This window comes from Crotalus tigris, unplaced genomic scaffold (assembly GCF_016545835.1).
Source record: "Crotalus tigris isolate CLP2741 ecotype Arizona unplaced genomic scaffold, ASM1654583v1 scf7180000024382.2542628, whole genome shotgun sequence".
NCBI lineage: Eukaryota > Metazoa > Chordata > Lepidosauria > Squamata > Viperidae > Crotalus > Crotalus tigris.
Window position 1 is genome coordinate 675,329 of NW_024100552.1, and position 19,776 is coordinate 695,104.

General features: G+C 35.5%; 1 protein-coding gene across 2 annotated transcripts in view; it reads left to right on the forward strand.

The window, feature by feature from the left end:
- Positions 1 to 13,216: 13,216 nt before the first annotated feature.
- The window catches only part of RBBP8 (RB binding protein 8, endonuclease), a 45,719-nt gene continuing 39,159 nt past the window's right edge, over positions 13,217 to 19,776 (forward strand). The window contains exon 1 of one of the 2 annotated variants that reach the window (XM_039328552.1): positions 13,217 to 13,401. The gene's annotated coding sequence lies outside the window, so the exon portion shown is untranslated. The remainder of the gene's footprint in view (positions 13,402 to 19,776) is intronic. The other variant, XM_039328554.1, reaches the window with a different exon arrangement.

Consider the following 19,776-nt stretch of genomic DNA (forward strand, 5'->3'; position numbering starts at 1 on the left):
GATCCCAATTGTTTTAATCTTTTTAAAATAAAGTAGAATGGTCACATTTGAATTACAAAGTATATTTTAGAATGACCCAAAATAGTCACCATGACTTCAAGGATAGCAACATTCCTCAGCCGGTCACCTTCTAAAATTGCTCAGATTAGAATTTCCAGACTTCCCCATCCTAATGACCAAAGTCCATTCCAGTCTATTGAATGCTAGTTGGAGAAAGCTGCTAATAGTACACAAGCCAATAAAGGTATATACTGTAATGTCAGCTTAAGTAGTCTGGAAGAAAATACATGCTTTGCTTGAAAAAAGTACTAGGTTCAATCTCAGACATGCAAAGACAGAACACACAAACATTATTTGGAAAGCCCCCACTTGATGGATTCATGGTCTGACTCAGAATAAGTCTGCTTCCTTGTGTTTCAAAAACATATATGAACTTGAAGTATAATGGAACCATTGATCGATGGGGATTGAGGAAAGGACCTGTCTTACTTTTACTCTGAGTAATGATAAAATATCACCTCCCACACTAGGCAACTTAGTTACAAAAATAGGAAAATAGAAAAATAATTTGATTATGTGCCATCATGACAGTGTCAACTCTTAGCAACCACATAGGCAGACCTTCTGTGGATGATATATCTCCAACAGCGTACCTGTTGCCACTATGATTAAATCTATCCATCTTACTACTGATCATCCTCTTCTTCTTTTTGCTTCCACCTTTCCAGTTAGGTCTTTGTACAATGGGTTTAAAGTACAATAATTTGACCCTGGTCATTTGTGCCTCAAGTGAGAACTCTATGGGACATGTTCATTCAATGCAAAACAAACAAACAAATAAGATTATAAAACAATTATAAAAATATTTATAATTGGGACTGAAGCAATCAGATTTTATTTAAATTCAAATCAAGAAATATGCCCATATAATATGTGAGAGCTAATTATCTAACTGAAAACATAATTTGGCTTTGAATGCTTTGTCAGTCAAAGGAATAATTAGGATTAAACCTTGACCTTATTTGTTTTGAGAAGACTGTTTTGTCTTTCCGCATTTGGTCTATGCTTTACAATACTGATATACTATTCTATATCACAAATCCCCCCCTGAAGTTATAGATACATATTTCACGAAATACATATATGTTTCCTTTTCCTGATGGTATTATAAATCAACTACCATTTACAGAATATGAGGAACTAAATGTATTTTGACAGTGCTTTTATTTAGACATCTGTGTAGGCATTATGCCACAGTAAAATTTTTGAACATGGAAATCCTTCTATATCAAAATAGCTTTGGCCTGTAATAGAAAGTGATGTTTGTAAACAAGGACTATTCTCTTCACTTTCTACAACTAATGATAACTAGTCCCAAAGCCACAAGGCATCTTCTGGCTCCTTATGGCTAGCATACTGGATCCTCACACTTCTTATCCTCCCCCCCCACCCCAACAACTTTGCAACTTAAGAGTGCAATGCATCCATCCAACCAATGCTTTTTCTTTCAGGTGCATTGAAGACACTTACACCAAGATAGCTGCTGGCGATGCCTACATCACCAGTAGTGGTGGCTTTTAGACCTATAGAAGAAACCAGGATCTCGTAGGAAGGGAATTTTCAACAAAACAAACCTTGGGAAAACTGTCAGATCAGGCTTGCAAAAGTTGGTTGACCAATGGATAGTAATATGAATTTGACGTTGCCATTTTGCTGCTATTTATCAGACACTCACATTTTTGCAGTCCATATCTGGTAGACATACCTACAGAATAGTGGCAGCTATTATTTCTTCCTGTTAGTCCTTTTGAATCAAACTAGTCCTTTGTTAACCAAACAGCTACATCCATTGTCACTGAGAAGTGAGTAAGGGGGAAAGGAAAGCCTGAAAAAGTTTTCCTTTTCCTTTAAACCATATCAATACAGAGAACAAAAGCTCTTTGTCAAAATCTCTTCAGAAGAAGCAATGCAGACTTATAAAAGTCTAAGTTTACTGCCTTTTATTGCAAGCAATTTTTTATTCTATAGAATGTCTGTGTGTGTGTGTGTGTGTGTGTGTGTCTGTATCACTATATCACATTTTTTTGCTCTACCAAGGAAAGGGATTTTTTTATTTAGCAATGTTGTGACATATGAAAGCAACTACTCTACCCGGAACCATTGGAAGTGCATATCCAATATAAAATGCTTAAGATTTTGCTATGGTATCTAATTGTCTTAAGCATATGCAACCAAGATAATTTTTCTATGATTACAAAGTTAAATCTAGAGGAAGAAGAATGCATGAAATGGACTAGGTTACATGACATCTGTTAAATTGGTCAAGAGAGAATTCATGGTTTTAATCAAGCCACAATTATTTACATGTTTTGCATTCTTACTGGCCTCTTTGCGAGACACAGAAAATCACATCCTTTTTGGATATAAGCCAGTCCCAAATATGAAAATGGAGAGATGATTTTGTTTTTATGCCAGTTAAGTAATTGTTATCAAATGTTTTGCCAAAGGATTATAATTTCATTCCTCCTAATGCAAAATCATGTTTTTGAGATAATTGGTGGCCAGTATTTTCCATGACTGGAATAAAGAAGCTAAGATTGATGGTTGTTGTCACTAAACATGAAGAAAAAATACTTCGAATTCTCTGCTTCTTGGGCCCAGAGAAGTGCTTAAGAATCAAGTAAAGATATAAAAGTACTCTCAAATTTTTTATCATTATTATTTGCATAGAAGTACTTCATCTGTGATTTTTTTCTCTCTAGCTCTGTCTTATATTGGCCGCATGATTCTTACAATGTAATGTCAGTGTAATTTCACCAGCATCAAACTTCAATGGGGAAAAAAATGCCCTTCCTAAAGCACAGAATGGAATAATCCCACTAACCAGTTGTTAGTATCTATTGCAATAAGATAGTTATACACCAATTACAGATTGGCATGGTGATAATGCTGGGATATTTGTACCTTTAACTTAGTCTTAATTCCTGGCAATTGCCTGGATTAGTCTCTATAGTTTTCTTGGCAGCATATTCAGAAGTGGTTTGCCCTTCCCTGTTTCCTAGGACTGAGAGAGAGAGAGCAACTGGTCCAAGGTCATCCACCTGGACGCATGCCTAAGGTTGCTTCATAATTAAGATTTCTAGCCTAGCGCCTTAAGCACTACACCAAACTATGCAGAAACAGCTTGGCATAGTCATTGGCACTATCTCCTAAAGCAGCATCCATAGAGGTTCAAAAAAGACAAGGTGGTGACCATAACTACCTAAACAACCTCTCCCCAATAACTTTAAGAGAGCTAGTCCTTAGACAACAGATAAATAAGCTGACTGAGATGATAAAAGATCTTTCCTAACATATCCAGTTTCTATAAGGGGTCTCACATAATTCTAGCTTGCCACTGCTGAAATCATAGGAAACTGATAGATATTACAGTATCGAAATACAGCATTCTTTCCACTATTTTCTAGCATCAGAAATTAAATAAACTTAAGTCAAGGAAATGTTTACTTTCTAGTTAAAGAAGACACTAATTATCCAAAATAAGAGAAACAACACCCTCTTAAAACAATATATTGACATTTTTAAAAAAAAATAATTCTCAATTGTTTTCCAAATGTAGAAACATCTGCTGTCCTGTTTGCTCCCCAATAATGTATTGGGAGATGCAATTTATTTTGCTTTGCTCTCTTCTGCAGCCTCCACAGCCTTCTTGTTATATGAGTTCTCTTTTGAGCACAAAATACTTCCAAAGAGATTAGGACTGTTTCAAACATGAAACGATATCTGGAACTTGAAAAAATTGTGCTAAATTTTGCAAAATGCATCTCAGATGGGGGAGGGGGCAAAAAAGTCAAAATGGTAGTCAGTACCTTGTATTTTAAACCACCATCTTGACTGTTTGATCTTTCTTGCAGACATCCAGTTAGAACAATTAATCACTGGAACAACCTGCCTCCAGAAGCTGTGAATGTTCCAACACTGGAAGTTTTTAAGAAGAGACTGGACAGCCATTTGTCTGAAATGGTATAGGGTTTCCTGCCTGAGCAGGGAGTTGGACTAGATGACCTCCAAGGTCCCTTCCATCCTCCTCCTCCTCCTCTTCTTCTTCTTCATAATCATCATCATCATCATTATGGATCATCACACAGTCAGCCAGATGTTCAGACTGGATTTGGCATTTTGTCTACCTATCGAGTCCTTACCCAGGACCTGGGATAGGCAGATGTGGATGTTTGATGGTATTACAGGTATTGTCGCAGGATGGAAGCAGTTCCTAGTAAGGCCGCCTTTTGCAATTGACTAATAGCGAATTTGTCAATGCCAATGGTGTTCAAGTGGTGCTCCAGTTGTTTTGGGATTGCACCCAAGGAGCCTATTACTATTGGTACTACCCTTGCTTGCTTTTGCCACAGTCTTTCTATTTCTATTTGTAGGTCTTTGTATTTTGTTATCTTCTCCAGTTCTTTCTCTTCTATTCTGCTATCTCCAGGCACTGCCACGTCCACTATCCAGACTTTTTTGTCTTTCTTATCGACAATTGTTAAGTCTGGGGTGTTATGTTGCAGGTGCTTGTCTGTTTGAATTCTGAAGTCCCAGAGCAGTTTAATTTTATCATTTTCTATGACTTTCTCTATTTTATGATCCCACCATAATCATCTTCTTCTTCATAATCATCATCATCATCATTATTATTATTGTTGTTGTTGTTGTTTCAAATACAAAAAAGTTCAAGTAATATTCTGTTTAGTGAATTTCAAGATTTGAGTAAAAATCTGGAGGGGGAGTTACTCCCCTTACCTAACTTTTTCTCAGCAATACACTGGATATAACATAGTTTTTGTCTTATAAAAATCTTAGCCAAAATCCCTTCACCAAAAATGTATTTTGTGTGACCAAATAGTGTTTCCAAAATAGAGGTTAATTTTCTTCAGGAAAATGCCTCAGAATAAAAATATTAACCTTTCTTCTTTTTTAGCCTTCAGAATTGCATTTTTGTGCTATGGAATCAAAGGCCACACATGTATAGATGTGTGTAAAATTGATTTTGTTTTACTCAAATAGATACCATGCGTAGCATATCCATTCATATCTGCATACCCCCATTCACACTCACTTAGCAACCTGCTCAAACACACAACAGACTGCCACATATCGAATGCAAGATAGGGAAAGAAAAACATGTTGTAGATCTCTCTTCTGACCCTCTTCAGTTCTCCTTCAAATGACTGAGCCAGCACTTTTTAGCATTCTCACTGCAAGTAGAGCTGCTCCTTCTTCTTTCTCAGGGATTCTGCTCTGGAAATGGGAGAGAATCCTATAAGTTCTCCAAGCTGGGAAAAAGTGACCTAGGCCCACATGTGACGGGAATGAGGGCAAGGTGCTTATGGACGGAAGGGAGCAGAAATGCTAGTGTGCCCTAATTTATCAACAGATAAAGATGTATTTCAGAATAGGGGCTATGCTTTCATAATACAAGATGCAAGTTTATATGACATCACTTCCATGCATAGAAAAATTCTTCTGAACTTGATGTTCTCCGATGGGCCCATGTAAGACTTGAATTCAGTGTGCTTTTTTTTTTTTGCTCAGCCAGACTTTATTTTTTCTTTCTGAAAGTAATGCTATTTGTCCAGTAATTTAAGCATTGGCATTCTAGAGAGAGAAAAATATCAAATGGTTCTTTATATTTCATGAACCTATATTTAACAAAGCGAAACTGTTGATCTAACACTAAATTTCAATCTTTTGCTTCTCGTGAAAATCAGTGTTCCAGATGAGAAGTACCCAGTTGCACGTTTTTTCTCTAGTTTTATTTAATTACACTTCAAGTAAATGAATCTAATTTCCTATGAGTCTAATTTTTCACTTCTGTGCTTTCCACCTTGACAGCATTGCAGGTGCTTAATTGGTATGTGAATATGGCTGGGAAAGGTCAATAAAAGAAGAGTATTTTGTGAGACATTGGAAGAAGAAAATAGCTTTTTTGTAAAGATTTTAATACACATTGTTTAAGACTATCAAAATTCAGATTTCCTGTGAAAAGCAAACTAACTAGAAGAATAATTGCAGTTCTTCATAATTTCAGGGCACGATCCACTATAAAACTGCACCCAATACAAGCTCCTAAGGCTTATTTAAGAGTCCTAAGAGTCCTAAGGCTTATTGAAATTACTCTTTTTAATCTGCATCTAATAGAACTCAGAAAATTCCATACATGATTTTAATATAATCTGCAAACATTCTAATGAGTTAGTATCTTATTGGATAGAAAACTTTTGACTATCAGAACAGCACAAATTATGCTAGAGTATTTTTCTGCTAGTTCAAAGACCAGACAAATGAAAAACCCAAAGAACACAACATATTGTAAAAACACAAGAATAGTCTTGAGTGGGAGAGCTTCATACAGCTGTAGTTTCTATGGCTGTTTATGCAAGTCATCACTGTTCTTTAAATCAATTTTAAAGGGGTGACATTATGTCTATCCCATTCTGGCTTTGGTGGCACCAGATGGGATGATGAAGCTGTTGTTATTATGCATAGATCGATCAAAATGGCATGATTGTAGAATCATGGTATTCTAACATATGTTTTCCTTGGTCATCTACTAACAAATTTTGGTGCTACTAGCTATAAGGTTAGAACTAGACTAACTTTCCACCATTCCTTTGCAGCTCTAGCTAAAGACAGAATTCTCTTCCACAATTTTAGTAATACTTCTCTTTCTTCTTCTCCTTCTCCTTCACCTGCACCTTCATCTAAAAACAATAATATTTTCTTCCTCAAAAATGCAATCCATAAAGTGCTAATGGAGGAACATGAGGAAAAGTTCTGAGTCAGTTACAGCAAAAGTACCTGTTCGGTTACAAAAAAAAAATAACATTTTTTAGAATATGTAAACTTTTCATTCATGTAAAAAGAAATTACAGTATATGTACATACCAGTATATGCCATCACTTAGCAACTGAGTGCCAATTGCAAATGATGTTGCCTCTCAGTATCCATAAATAACTCAGCTGTGTGCCCTTATTACCCCTAATTGTACCACATTTTCCAGGGGTTACAGTTTGGCATTTAAACTAATGGTACACAGCACACCTTTGTACAGATTGGCAGAAGAGATGGTTGCAGCTCATGGCCAAACAGACTCTCGCACCCATCTCCTGCAGCTATTCTGGCTCAGGAATGAGATTAGGCAACTCCTTGTGATTAATCATGAAGACCACAAAAAACTGGCACCTATAGGTAACCTAAGGATACGAGTAGGAATTAAGCTCTGCTGCCATGATAATCTCTATGTTGCCACTACACAACAGGAGCTGATAATGTGCAATTTGATGTAGCTGGTACCAATCCATAGGTGCTAGTGCCTGAAGCATTCAAAACTGTAAATACAGGGGCGGGTTGTATATATGTTAGGTGGCTTGCTGTTTGCCAAATGTCAGTATTCTATCCATCTTTCACTAACCATTCTTTTGATTATTTTGTTGAAAAGTGGAAACAAAAGGTGGAGATTCATAACACAGTATCTTTGGAAGGAATAGTAGACCTCATTAGTTTAATGGGACATCAGTTACTCACAATTGCCATATAAAGAAAGCTGTTCTCTGATGGAGATGGGTTTCTGAAGTTTTTCCTATTTTTTAATGGAATCCTTCATTAGGGAAAATGGGTGGAATGATCACAATATTTTTGGATCATCAAGAAAGAACAAAGCAGCTACAAATCTGGTTAGAGGTTTTTATAGGACAAAAGAAAGTATCTGGGGTTCAGGAAACATAAGAAATGAAGGGAATCTCTGTACAACAGATGGGACAATGGTAGTGCTATTATGATAGCAATAGCACTTAGACTTATATAGAACTTAGACTTATATACTGCTTCATACAGTTCTCTCTAAGCAGTTTCACTGTCAGCCTATAGTCCCAAACAATCTGGGTCCTCATTTTACTGACTTTGGAAGGATAGAAAGCTGAGTTAACCATGAGCCGGTCAGGATCAAACTCCTGACAGTGAACAGAGTCAGCCTGCAATACTGCATACAAGTGCCCACAAGTAGAGTTATATACAGTAGGCATGTCTATGAACTTATCTATGTGGAAAGATGCCAGACTGGCTAGTCATGTTTTCTCAATGAGAGGACAAACAGAAGTGTCAGGTGAGATGTGCTTAGGAAAAATGTGTTCTGAAGAACACAAGGTGAGTGGAAAGGGACCATATCTTTATTTATTGATTGTGCCAGAACATTTATGGAGATAATGGTACACATTCCATATGTGTGGCACTTAATAAATATTAAAGTATGGGAGAAATTGGGGTGGGGGTGAGTGGAGAAGAAGGTACTATTGCAAAACACAAAGTTTTCAGCCATGCACAACAACTGCCACCAAGCAGTGGCAGACGTTCTTCCTCTACAATGTTCTGGGGGGAGAATGCAGAAAATTCAAAGTACTTCAACAATGCATATTGTGCTGTTAATCTTTGCTTACACAAAAACACATGATGGGGAACTAGAAGTGGAAAGTGAACCAGAAAGACCAGTAGAGAACAGGGAAACTACATGTCTGTGCATGCTTCCTAATTCCAATTCTGTTGGTATCATAGCATGCTAACACCTAGATTCCTGCCCAATCTCTTTATGCACACACACTACAAAAACTTGTAAACAATCCTATTCTCTATATATAGCCTGGTGCTGACAAACAAGTAATAGCAGGACAAAAAAGGATACACTCAACAACAAAGATGATTTGCTACTGACATTATGTTAGAAAGTCAATTTTATGAGCCTGCTATCATGCATGGGACAAATCCATCAGATAGTACCATAGGAATGCACTCATTATTCCACCTCACTGCAATTCTGGACAGGCCAGCTTGCAAGGTATCATGTCTGAATGCATTCTAGATTGACCCATGATGCATTCATGCATATGGGAGCAACAATGCAGCTTACACAGAACCAGTATTTCTGCTCAACCTCCCTTTATGGCAATTTCAGTTTTGGCTCTTCTTTCTCATTTCTTCCTTACAGAGTTCATGATTTGATCTCTGACACCCAGACCAGCAATGTTGAGACTGAAGAACGGTGTGCCATATTGAGCCTACTATTTAATTATGAAGCATTTGGAGAGGAATCAGCAGAATCTTTTGCCTAAGCTAGTCACTGGATTGCCTGAAGGATTCATAAAATGTGCCAAACAACAAAGAACTCTATGTGTGGCCTGGATGAAGCATTTTAGATCCTGGTAGAATTTATGCATCATGTCCTCTCTAACTGTGGAAAAATAGTTCAGATGGTGAAGTGCAAGTCTGCTTGAATGATCAAGCTTAGTTTTAGAGGATACACAAGAAGCAACATCCAGATAAATGATTCTGTGGCAGTCTTAAGTAGAATTCAATCAAGATTCTGTATCAAGTATGTAACTCATCACTTGGTAAGGTTAAGTATCCAAAGATCAGGAAGCTACTACAGTACAATGATCCCATGTCATCTGTCAACATGGAGAAGACTGCTATCTAATATAGATGCAGTGCTTTTTTTCTTAAAAAAAAAAAGTGCTGGAACTCACACATGTCATACAACCTGCCTTGCCTACCCTACAAGGTTCCATCCAAAAAAGGTGCCAGAACTCCATTCTGGGTGTTCTATGAGGGGGAAAAGCCTGTATAAATGTATATGTTCTAATCATGGTCATTAGCTAAGATTCCTGGGACTTCATTCTTTCCTGGGAGATTATTCAGAGGTCAAACAAAAATAAGAGAAAAGCATCCCTTGGAACAAGGCAACATGATCTTGTGCTTCCAAGGAAAAAGAATGGCCCTTCTTCATTAAAGATGCTGCAATGCCATTGGGGGTTGAATTGCATTGCTGAAAAACAAAAATGAGGAACAGAAATCTGCTAGTGGTCAGTATGGGAGGCAGCTATAAAGGCAGCTGAACTGCAACATGGGCATCCCATTGCATAAATGTAACTGGTGAGAATAGGTGAACACTTATTGTGTTGGTTAGGCCTGGGAAAAGCAGCTCAAAGTGAATGACAGGACATACTGCTTTTTCCTTAAAAACAAATCAAATTAATTAAATATATAATCAAACATCAAATGTTAACCAAGCATGAGTACTATGGCACTATGGGGAAGGGGACAGTATGAAACTGTAGAAAGATCTTGGATGATGAAGAATAAAAGAAACCAGTCTTCTGTGCCTCTGTCTCAATGCTTCTCTGTTCCAGGGCATGCTAGTCTTCAATTCTATACCTCCACACACCTGTGCATAACTCTCATTGTACAGAGAGGTCAAACAATGGCAATATGAGAGTTACATCATCAAGGTTGCCAATAGTAACCTCATCTGAAAGTCCATATAGGTTTCCCTCTATGATTTTGTCTAATATTCCGATACATACAAATAATACAGACCAAAATGTGACTAAAGTCTCTTTTTTTCATTTCGAGTGTCCATTTTGCTAGTTGAAATTAAATAATAATTAGAATTCCAAAAGTAGATAATAATTTAGTCATTACAATTCTAAATCATACTGTTTGGGAACAGTAAGGTCATTCAGAAGCTGGCAGGAGGCTTCTAGAGTCATGCTGTTTCGATAAATAAGGGATATGGGGCAAGACACTTGGGCTAGAAACTCCCTGGTCCTCTTTGGCTTCCGGTCATTTCATTATGCAGATTCACCTCTGTGCATGGTTCTCACTTGTTTACCATGTTCTTCCCATTCTCCTTGAAAGGTAATATTATCTGATGTTTTGCAATTAGAGAGATCTATCATGGCACCTATTTTATTCTTATATTATCTGCATGTAGTATGAACTGCAAATTGTGCGATACATCAATAATCTTTTTAGACTGGATACATTTAAATATTTTTTTTTAAAAAAAGATTTTGTAGTTATAAACTGAAAATAAAAATGAGGATGTACTTCTCATAAACTAGGTGGTGGTGATCCTTATGGGGCTTATTTACTTTATAGCTAGTCATTTGGGTTATGAATGTCCAACAACTGATTTAATGTTAAATATTATATAAAGATTTTAGTTTTACTATTATTTTATTCAGCCACTTTGGAAATCCTGAAAGTATTTACACCTGAAAGATAAGTTTAAACTCTAAAATGAAATTAAATATTCAAGAGATAACTATGATACTTCTGTGGTGGTTGCAAAATGATATGAACAAATTAGACCAACATATAGAGGGAAGGCTATAAATAAAAATAGGTAGGCAAATAACATATGTAAGGCAAATTATATTTCCTTCCTCAGTAGCTGAACTTTAGACTTTCAGAATTCCATAAAGCAGCTAAAAAGACCTAGACAAAACTAATACTGTGTTGACAACCCTACTTGCATACATCTGTTTCTTTTAGCCTGCCATGTTTCAGTATACTGTATAAGTCAGTGATGGTGAACCTTTTAGAGACTGAGTGCCCAAAAACTGCCCTGTCCCCCATCTCGCCCCGCTGCTCCGCCCCCGGCCTGCCCGGTCCTGCCCACCGCGCCTTGCAGGGCCACCTGCCACCTTCACAGCCTGCCACAGATTTTCCAGTGGCCCTGAAGCACCGTGGCGGCCACACCTTCTGCCCGCACCCTGCAGCATCATCTGCACGCGGCAGGGCACGAGGGTGGAGACTTATCCCTGCTGCCATGTGCTTGGCTGCGCTGCTCTGTGCGGGCCATGCCTGGGACCAACTCTCCTCCGGGGGGGCTGCTGGTGAGGAGGGGGCCACAGGGGGAGGCAGGGCTGGACGACAGCACACGTGCCCACAGAGAGGACTCCAAGTGCCGCCATCACTAATATAAGTAATTTTATATTGTCTCACATACATTTTCCATAAACAAGGCAATTTTATTCACAGGAAAGAAACTGAATACTGAATACCAATCAAAACTTACTTACTTATTTACCTACCTACTTACTTAACTTATTTCTTACTTAAAATATTTGGTCACCAACAAACCATAAACCTGGGCAGCTTACAATGATAAAAACGGTAACAAAATATTAAAATTGGTACAAAAGAAAACACTCATATTATAAATCCAGTTTATCCTTGAGCACCAGGTGCTGAGGATCACGTTGGGGGGATCTGCTCTTGTAAACACCCAGTCACTAGTGTGAGACAGACAGGTGCATAAAAGATGTATATAAACAAATACATTTCCTTACGGGGCTCCAGTCACATATTTTTCCAAAGCTTATGACAAAAGCCAGATCTTCTTTCTGGCACTACTGCATTTGTCCTTGACTTGGGAAAATGTCTCAGAGTGAGTTGTTACTGTGATTTGATCATCAGGTTCCTATGCTCAATGAATCAATCATCTGGAAGGTCTCCATGAAAGCAGCATTAAACATTCTAGGGATCTAAGAAAAATTACACTGCCACTATGAACTCACTAGGTCAGCAAGGAAATCATATTTGAACAGAGATTGGATCACTTACAATGTGTATTTAAGGAGATTTCTGTAGAGCTGTAAAGTGTAATTAACGGAAAAGCCTAAAATAGGTTACAGTAGACTGGAAATTAGGGATAGATGTCTATCCACATATAATGATGTTTCAAGCAGGTTTCATGTCTTACTTTTACATGCAGTTTTTCTGCTTCTCTGGTATAAATATTCTACAACAGATGACACTTAATAAAAAAGCATAGTATTTTACGGCTGCCAGCAATTTAGTGACATGTATAAGGGAATAATTCATCTCTGACTATTTTTCAACATTTAATTTTCAATTAGCAAAAAATGTAATCTAGGAGTAGATTTTGGGTTTTATGTTCAATTTGTAAAAATGCTTTAAACATTCCTTAATGTAAATAAAGCTTTCTGGTTTGTTTCAAACTATTCATCAGACACTCCATCTAGGTGCATCAAAATGCAGAGTTTGAAACAATAGGATAATGGCGCATTTGATATGGTTATGGACGCAACACTCCCTAACTCCTTTGGTAAATTATTTTGCTGGAGGCTACAACATTCTATGTTGGGAGTTGGTGGAGGCGTGAATAATTCACCACTTATGAAGCTTCAGAGTTGAGTTGAGCCGCAGCATGTTGAACTGCCCTTTGATGCCGACTGGTTGAACAGGTTTCTGTTCTACCAAGGAACTGGTTTGACAGGACTGTTATGCCAACAAATTCTGGTATGATTCCATGTTCCAGAGAATGCAGAAACCTGCCCAGCCAGTTAAATGAAAGACATATTAGGTTATCCATTGCACATTGTATATATCTTAGTGCAGCAGAACTCCTCTCTGCATTCTGTAGCATGGTCCACTGTGACTTTCTCATTCTATATAAGCTTGATGTTTATCAACTAAGGGAAGCTTAATGAATGTCACTGATTATCAAGAAGCGAATCAGACAAACCTGTTTCAGTTTTTAAAAGGTAAGTTTTGAAAGTATCAATTTAATACTATATTACTTCCGAAATTTAATTTTGAATGCTGTACAAATATGTCACTTATTCTCTGTGTGTGTTCTTTGGTGAATATTTATATCTCAGTATATACTTATAGCTTGCATCAGTTTGTAACTTCAATGAGTGATTTTTCCTCAGGTTTCATTTAACATTTACATTTCAGGCAAAGGTGATTGTAGAAACATCTCTAAAATTGGAAAATAGTTTTTAAAGATGGATAGCTGAATTGTAGCCTGATCATTGGCTGCTGTGATGCAGTGATCCATTGTATAAATTTGTTTGTTGTGCTGCAATGTAACTTTTTGCACATTTATTCAATTGGTCTTATGCCAAACTGAATAAGCATTACATTGTAGTCATATCTTCTTTGTGTAAAATAGATGGTTACTAAATCAATTTTAGGACATAAAATTAAAAAAGGAAATGTTATACATAAAAGAGTTGTTTTTCCTTGCAACATGAGTTCATGTTTTTAATTAATTTTAAATTAATTAACATATCAGATTTTTATCCTGACAGAAATTCTGACAAATTTTGATTCAGCACAACTTTACAAATTATCCACTAAAAGGGCAGTTTGTCTTTTGCTATTATAAATAGGGGTTGTACACAATGACATTGTGCTCTAAAGTATAGACCAAAATGTAGCACCACCTTTAGTTTAGGTGTTTAGGGTATGGATCTTATATACTGTATACAGGTAGTGTCATGTAAGAATTAGACATCTTTGAAAACAAAGGCTGTAGAATTTGGTGACTGATTAACTTGCTGAAGCTAAGTAGTATATTGGCTGAGCTGAACAGAAAGGAATGAAGACAGGTTTTGTCATGTCTGTTAGGACAAAATAACTTTTGTTTAACATAAATGTGACTTTTGTATTCTTCTTTCAACTGGATTTAAAACAAAAAGAAATGTACTGTGGTACTTTCTCTTTCTAAGGGAAGTTGTTGTAATGTGAATTTTAGAAGAAACAATTAAGAATCTTTCTAATAACAAGGTAAGTAAAAATATCAGTATCTATTGGGCAATGTTTTAATGCTTAATTGCTCAGAATATTCTATGGAATCTTTTCAATAAAAAAATAAGTATAGCCTTGGTCTCTGCAAATATCCAAGTTGATAAACAACTATTTTTAATTATTCTTTGAGACAATCCCAAATAGCTCTCATTGATTTAGCAGGAAATTGCATACTTAAATCATTTTTTTTAAATATGCTGGTCCACCAGTTAAAACATTTTGTAATATTTTAGACAATCTGGCCTCATCAGCTTAAAAGCTATTATTATTCAAAACAGTTTAATTGTTGAGTTTAGCAGCTTAACCCTATGCATGTTGACATAGAAATTACTCCTACCAAATAGTGACACTCCTTCCAAATACAAATGGATAAGATTGCAACCTTATATGCTAATCCAACTAGATATTTATCTTATTAAATTTGAACCACGTTTATTTTGGGTGAAAGCCAAAGTGAATATAGTAAGACCTGCTTCTCAGTCTTCACAATACACAGTAGTGCTGCACTACAATGAAAAATTGCAAATAACTACATGGATTTTAATTGATCATACTCATGGGTAATTTTAACTTGATTTCATTCTACAAATGGCATTTGCTGCTAAAATAAACCAAAGAAAAACCATTGATTTGGGACCACATCCAATATTATATCAGTTAGTTTCCATATCTGCTCTAGCATGATTTCTGCTCTGGAATGATAGAATGAGCAGATTTGGGGAATATATTTTGTTGATAAAATAGTATCAACGCACATAACATCTTTTAGCAGTGGAATGGAAGAATATATTCATGGGTTCAAAAAATGTACGATCCTGAATTCTTGTCAGCTCATTTTCTTCTGCCTCTGAAAAAAGGCAACAAAACCAAAAATCCTGAACAAATTCTCTTACATTGTTCCACAATGTTGGCTATATGAATTGGTAAAATATTTTTCTGCTCCTCGGTGCTTTTAATTTGTAATAAAACTCTAGTATCTACAATTCATAGTGCAATTCTGTACATATTGACTCAGAAATAAATCTCATGCACTTCCAAAAAGCTCACTCACAAGTGAATATAGGGCAGGGGTGTCAAACTGCCGGCCCGCGGGCCGGATGCATCATAGCAAAACCGTGCCCACCCCATTGCCAGCAATAGCAAAAAAGTCTTGACACGTTACGTGACGTTGCGCGTTTGACACCCCTGCTATAGGGTTTTTCTGCTTGACTGCTATCCTTCTGTATACATATGTACTGTAGAAGGAAGGAATGATGAGTGCCTCTAGGTAACTGTCAAAGCCAATGTTCATTGCAGTCAGACCACGAAGAAGGCATTATTTTAATTCTTTCTAACCTACTTACTACAGTATAGAATAACATCAACCAAAAACATTTGGTATAGCCCACATTTGGATATGTAAGGAAAAAGAACAGGCTTAGAATTTTTGCCAAACCTCAGTACCAGTACATCACTGGATACATTGTATAAATGTCTGCAGATTTCCTTATCAAATGGCAGAACTTCCTATTCATCCTGCACCCCTCTTAGTCAACCTTGGGATGAGCATATAACTACTCCATCTTTCATGTTCCAATATTACAATTAAATTACAACTAAATATTTGAGTTTTAGATTCAATATTTCTTAATTATAAAGATGTTTTAAGACAATCTCTTTGATAAAGCAAAGAGCACTTTGATAGATAATGATAAACGGTAGCAAATTCTTAATGATTGAATTTTTACATATTTTACAACCATGTTTTAAAAATGATTTTACACACACAGTATGTCCTTTATAGGCTGTTTGGAAATTTTAAATTTTAAACACTCCATATGATAAGACAAAACATAAATCAAATGAATAGTTGAGATTTTCTGCCTCATCTGTCAAAATGCCAACTCAGTATTGGTTCCAACTGTATTATCTAGTTGTGAAATTTTAAACAGTACAAACATCAGTAACCAACCTGAGGAAAGTTAATTCTGCATTGTGGGCAGCATGGAAAGCTGTAATGTAGCATATGGTATAGATGCTGTAGTTCAAAGAAGCAAAGTAAGATATCCATTTGGAAAGATGCACAATTTGGATTTGCCCAGAAGAGATATTTTCATATGGGCTTATATTAGTATGCAATATTTTTCACAACAATGATTCAAATATTCTGATATAGAATTCTGTTGTACTAAAAGGATACGAGAACATGGTAAAAGACTCTAGATTCTAAAAGAACCATTAAAAAATAAATGTTTTGACACTTTGTATATTAATAGCAGGATTCATGTTCAAAAAAACCATGACTAATAATTTCTTTAAGGCTTTTCACAAAAAGATAAATACTGAATAAACATTTCAGCGATTATCCACTTTGTTTTTTTGTTCTGATCCCCTAAAGATTTTCTACAGTAATCCATGGGATATGAGAACATTTTTCACTAGAATCATTTTCAAATTATTTGAAATTCCTGGCATTTCTTAGAAGTCTATTTGTGTTCTTCAATGAGAATACAGTAATGACAAGTTATTTCTTGAAAGAAAATATCTAGTCCCTTTCTTGTTATTTCAGAACAAGTATTTCTAGTAATGCTAGGAAAGTTAGAAATGTTTTAAATTATTGGCAGTTCAAAAATTACATTCACTAGCAATTCAACGTTTACATGATTAAATTCAAGTACTTTATAGACATAATATATCTGAGCCTACTTCATCACATAATCTGAACTGGGTTATAAGAAACTGTTTTTATACTAAAGCACCTCTAATCTGTCTAATCTAGTACTGCTACTCTAATTGGCAGTGTCAATGTAACATCCTGGAGGAACTTCTCATATCACCAGCTCTTTTCTTTTTAACTGGAAATGTCAAAGTTTAATTGAGGCCTTCTGCATGAGGGAAGCATGGACTCTATCACTTAACTGTGAATTCCTTACTAGTTAAACAAATTGGACAAAAAAAACACTAAGATTTCTGGAATGCCCTATATCTTTATGACACAAAACAAACAGTAGCTAGCAGGAAGACTAACACAAAATAATTGTCTGAAAAAATTCAAGGAATGCAGTATTTTCCTTAAATACCTATATACAGTGAAATTTCACACAAAAAGCTTTATCACAAGTCTAAATGACTAATGCTTACTTGATTACATCAATTTTTAAAAACTCTAAAACAGAAGAGGCCTCAAGGAGCATTCCTAAAGCATAACCTTTCAAATAGCAATTACATAATACTTAACAGGTATAAAAATATTTTCTGCTAATACTGTTCAGCAAACCTGTTAAGAACTGTAAAGTGCACAACTATAGGCTCTAGAAAAAGTTCTCATACATGTTGAGCATTTCATACAAATACCTGTTGTAGCTGATCATTTGGAAAACGAAGGTTTCAGCCCAAACATTTTGGGTTCAGCTATTATGAAAACAGAGGCACAGAGAAACCATTACACAAGGCAACTGGAGTCTTGTATAAGACTGACAATTTAGAATGTACATTTGCAGGAAGCAAAACATAAGAATAGAAGTTAAAAGTTAAAAACTCATTCTATATATACTCTGACAGCAGTATAATGTATGTTTTGTATGTCATCTCTTAAGCTTATTTCCCTGGGGGAGATCTGTTTTAAAACATATAAATGATTCCTTCCCAAGAGACCCGTGTGTTTACAAAAAACAGAGCTGGGTGAACAATCCTGCAACTTAAATGAAATATTTGTATATACTTGATGCACTATTAACTAAAAACTTTCACTTGGAAACAATTTGTGTAACTTTCTCTTGTGGAAAATTATTCATACAGCCTATTAATACAGCTTATTCTGGTATTTAGTAAATACATTTAATATTTAATAATTTAGCAAAATAATTATATGAAAATTATTTAGTATTCAATATTCTAAAATTACTTCAGATCCTAAAATATTTTATTATGATTTCAAGTATCATTAAGTGTCATATGATGACACATTTATAAAAAATAGAGTAGATTTTACTCCCAGTGTATTTATAAACTTACTGACTGATTTTCATTAGGAAGTAGTTAGAGAGCTACTTTTATTCTGTTATGGCAATAAAGAAATAACAGGGATACTTCAGGAATAATAGTGTTAGATTTTTTTAAATCCCTACTAAATAGGTCTCCTTGGTAAGTAACAAAAAGGTATTGTAATAAAAATAAATGTAAACAAGAAGGCAACATCTAAACCAGATAAGTCTATTGCTATCATCAATGTATTAAGTACTTTAAAATGTCTTTGAGTTCCTGTCAATATTTCACAAGCACAACAGTACTAATTCTTTTTGCAGTTTTATTGTCTAGGTATGGATTTTATTCCTCCTAGACAAATGACACATGCTGTAGTATATTTCAGTATCGACTTTGAATCTATTGAGAAGTATTGTTTTCATGAGAACTCAATGCCAAGCAGCCATTAACTGTGAACATCAAACAGTTCACAGTATTTGTTTCATACATTCTTATTTTGTTTCTACAATGAAAACTGCAGATAAGCAGATGGTCATTTAAGTATATTCAAATAACTCATTTTATTTGAATATTCATTTCTGATTAAAAGCAGATGTAACTCTATGGGGGGAATATACATTATATCCCCGCATTTGCAGAAATAATATAAATTAACACATTTCTAAAAATCTAAATTTGGGAAAGGATTATTTACTTTTCTACAGCCAATCTTTAGTGTAACTATTGCGTTTATTCTATGGAAAATCAAATCTAAACATGATAATTGCAATCTTTTACACTTATTTTTAAATAATCCTGCAATGAAAGTAAATTTACAAATTTGTTTACATTTACAATTCTTTTCAATTTCATTAAAGAAATATATTGATAAAAATAGTTTTCCTTTTTTAAACATAGTTAGAGGGATAGAAGCAAGCGACTTGAGGAGGAGTAGTGTGGCAAGCCAAATTTTACTGACAGTATGTTTTACATGTTGTGCATTGTAGAGCAGAGAAATTATATTGTTTTATATTGTGAGCAAGTTGATAAGGTGACTATCTTATCAACTTTTTAGCTTTCAGAATGCTGGATTTGGGGACAGTCAATAAAGCCAAATACTGTAATGTAATTCGGGATCAGAAAATGAAAGTATATTTTTATATGGCATATATTGTGCAATGTAACTTACTACCACCTAGATTATGGTTACCATCTTAAGATGGCTATAAAGGGAATTCATGGGAGCATACAGCTACCAATAGCCATTATCCATGATATGTAGTTAGTTATACAGAAGTCCTCAACTTACAACTATTCATTTAAGTGCCCTGTCAAAGTAACAGCACTGAAAAAAGTTATTTACAATCTTGCACTTACAACTG